At 46.4% G+C, this 3,650-nt stretch overlaps 1 protein-coding gene across 1 annotated transcript in view; it reads left to right on the plus strand.

Annotated features, from left to right (window-relative positions):
* LOC311122833 (epidermal growth factor receptor kinase substrate 8-like protein 2) overlaps positions 1 to 774 on the plus strand; it is a 77,251-nt gene extending 76,477 nt beyond the window's left edge. The window contains exon 21 of the mRNA XM_084197148.1: positions 1 to 774. This exon is cut by the window's left edge and continues 506 nt beyond it. The gene's annotated coding sequence lies outside the window, so the exon portion shown is untranslated.
* The last annotated feature ends 2,876 nt before the right edge of the window (positions 775 to 3,650 follow it).

The following is a 3,650-nucleotide window of genomic DNA, read 5'->3' on the forward strand; positions in this document are numbered from 1 at the left end:
TGTATGTGACTGATGGCTGTATGTGACTGATGGCTGTATGTGACTGATGGCTGTATGTGACTGATGGCTGTATGTGACTGATGGCTGTATGTGACTGATGGCTGTATGTGATTGATGGCTGTATGTGACTGATGGCTGTATGTGATTGATGGCTATATGAGACTGATGGCTGTATGTGACTGATGGCTGTATGTGACTGATGGCTGTATGTGACTGATGGCTGTATGAGACTGATGGCTGTATGAGACTGATGGCTGTATGTGACTGATGGCTGTATGTGACTGATGGCTGTATGTGACTGATGGCTGTATGTGACTAATGGCTGTATGTGACTGATGGCTGTATGAGACTGATGGCTATATGAGACTGATGGCTGTATGTGACTGATGGCTGTATGAGACTGATGGCTGTATGTGTGTCCTTGTTTTATTTCCAGGGATTTCTTGAAGAAATGTTTTAGTGAAATCAAATCCATAAGGTCATCAATGTATATTGTCAAATTGGTTGTTATTGTTCACATATCTGATTATACTACAGTGTATTATAATGCTACATACTGTTTACTACATAATGCTACATTGTAGTTTTGAGCAGTCTGCAATCCATTCTCAAATCCAGTCACACTGTCCATACTGCATTATATCCTCAAACTATTGCCTCCATGTGCCACAGTCTATATGAAGTATGCTTTATATTGACAAATTCTTCCAATCATATTTCTGTTCTGTGTACATGTGTTTATTCCTCCAATAATAAACCCAAGATTCAATCTGATCAGTCTTTGTGGACAACGCTCCTTTTAAAGTCAATGTTTTACGTGGATCTACTGATGATCGTATTGAATTCCATCCTTAGGTTAGAGATTGTAGTCATATTACCGGTGGGGCAATCCAATCCTGTTCACGCTCATGTAATGGAGTTAAGAACTCACACCCCAGCTAGCTTGAAATGTTGCAGATGGGGCCATCCAATCAGTACCTAATGGGTGGATGGGGCCATCCAATCAGTACCTAATGGGAAGATGGGGCCATCCAATCAGTACCTAATGGGTGGATGGGGCCATCCAATCAGTACCTAATGGGTGGATGGGGCCATCCAATCAGTACCTAATGGGGGGATGGGGCCATCCAATCAGTACCTAATGGGTGGATGGGGCCATCCAATCAGTACCTAATGGGGGGATGGGGCCATCCAATCAGTACCTAATGGGTGGATGGGGCCATCCAATCAGTACCTAATGGGTGGATGGGGCCATCCAATCAGTACCTAATGGGTGGATGGGGCCATCCAATCAGTACCTAATGGGTGGCTCAACCCGTTGGTAGGTTGTCAAGGAGGGCGGTCAGGTGTGTTGAGGTCAGAGGATCATTGTTTGGAGCCCAGTATGGGGCAGTCAGCCGGTGGAGGAAACTACGCTGTTGGCAACACACTGACCCCCGTTACAGTGGAGGAAGCTAAGCTGTTGGCAGCTTACTGACCCCCGTTACAGTGGAGGAAGCTAAGCTGTTGGCAGCTTACTGACCCCCGTTACAGTGGAGGAAGCTAAGCTGTTGGCAACACACTGACCCCCGTTACAGTGGAGGAAGCTAAGCTGTTGGCAGCTTACTGACCCCCGTTACAGTGGAGGAAGCTAAGCTGTTGGCAGCTTACTGACCCCCGTTACAGTGGAGGAAGCTAAGCTGTTGGCAGCTTACTGACCCCCGTTACAGTGGAGGAAGCTAAGCTGTTGGCAGCTTACTGACCCCCGTTACAGCGGAGGAAGCTAAGCTGTTGGCAGCTTACTGACCCCCGTTACAGTGGAGGAAGCTAAGCTGTTGGCAGCTTACTGACCCCCGTTACAGTGGAGGAAGCTAAGCTGTTGGCAGCTTACTGACCCCCGTTACAGTGGAGGAAGCTAAGCTGTTGGCAGCTTACTGACCCCCGTTACAGTGGAGGAAGCTAAGCTGTTGGCAGCTTACTGACCCCCGTTACAGTGGAGGAAGCTAAGCTGTTGGCAGCTTACTGACCCCCGTTACAGTGGAGGAAGCTAAGCTGTTGGCAGCTTACTGACCCCCGTTACAGTGGAGGAAGCTAAGCTGTTGGCAACACACTGACCCCCGTTACAGTGGAGGAAGCTAAACTGTTGGCAGCTTACTGACCCCTGTAGTAGAAATTCTATAGGAAGAGAGACTGCAGATTCTTTCCAACAACAACTTTATTATAAGATTAGCAAAAATGGAGCAGTTCAACAATCCAACGAACAGAGTTGGCCTTCTCCTTTTATAGAAAGTACATCCTCTAATGTAGCTCAGTTGGTAGAGCATGGCGCTTGCAACGCCAGGGTTGTGGGTTCGTTTCCCACGGGAGGCCAGTATGAAAATGTATGCACTCACTAACTGTAAGTGGCTCTGGATAAGAGCGTCTGCTAAATGACTCACTAACTGTAAGTGGCTCTGGATAAGAGCGTCTGCTAAATGACTCACTACTGTAAATGTAATCTATGTACATCGTATTATCTATGTGACAGACGTGCAGAAACGGGGCCTGGGAACAGAGTTGTACCATTCTCTGTTCCTCCCTGCATTCCTGCCGATCGTAAACACAGGAAGTAACATGCTGCGGTCGCACCCAAAAGGCTCATTCATTTGTACGCTCAGATTAATGACTAAGTCACACAAGACAAGTTTGTATCAGTAAAAAATAACAGCATATAACAATGGACAATATTTAAGTAAAAAACAGAATAGTATGTCTAATTAAACAGTATAGTATGTAATTAATATTAATTTCCCCCACACCCCCATTACAGAGGAGGAAGCTAAGGTGTCGTTAGCACAGTGACCCCCATTACAGAGGAGGAAGCTAAGGTGTCGTTAGCACAGTGACCCCCATTACAGTGGAGGAAGCTAAGGTGTCGTTAGCACAGTGACCCCCATTACAGAGGAGGAAGCTAAGGTGTCGTTAGCACAGTGACCCCCATTACAGAGGAGGAAGCTAAGGTGTCGTTAGCACAGTGACCCCCATTACAGTGGAGGAAGCTAAGGTGTCGTTAGCACAGTGACCCCCATTACAGTGGAGGAAGCTAAGGTGTCGTTAGCACAGTGACCCCCATTACAGAGGAGGAAGCTAAGGTGTCGTTAGCACAGTGACCCCCATTACAGAGGAGGAAGCTAAGGTGTCGTTAGCACAGTGACCCCCATTACAGAGGAGGAAGCTAAGGTGTCGTTAGCACAGTGACCCCCATTACAGAGGAGGAAGCTAAGGTGTCGTTAGCACAGTGACCCCCATTACAGAGGAGGAAGCTAAGGTGTCGTTAGCACAGTGACCCCCATTACAGTGGAGGAAGCTAAGGTGTCATTAGCACACTGACCCCCATAACACTCACAAGCTCTGAGAATGTACTGTGCCTTCGGAAAGTATTCAGACCCCTCGACTTTTTCCACATTTTGTTACGTTACAGCCTTATTCTAAAATGGATTCAATTGTTTTTCCCCCCTCAATCTAGACACAATACCCCATAATGACAAAGCAAAAACAGGTTTTTAGAAATGTTAGTAAATATATAATTTTAAAAATACAGAAATATCACATTTACATAAGTATTCAGGCCCTTTACTCAGTACTTTGTTGAAGCACCTTTGGCAGTGATTACAGCCTCGAGTCTCCTTGGG

The sequence above is a fragment of the Coregonus lavaretus genome, assembly GCF_964263955.1.
Source record: "Coregonus lavaretus genome assembly, contig: HAP1_SCAFFOLD_852, whole genome shotgun sequence".
NCBI lineage: Eukaryota > Metazoa > Chordata > Actinopteri > Salmoniformes > Salmonidae > Coregonus > Coregonus lavaretus.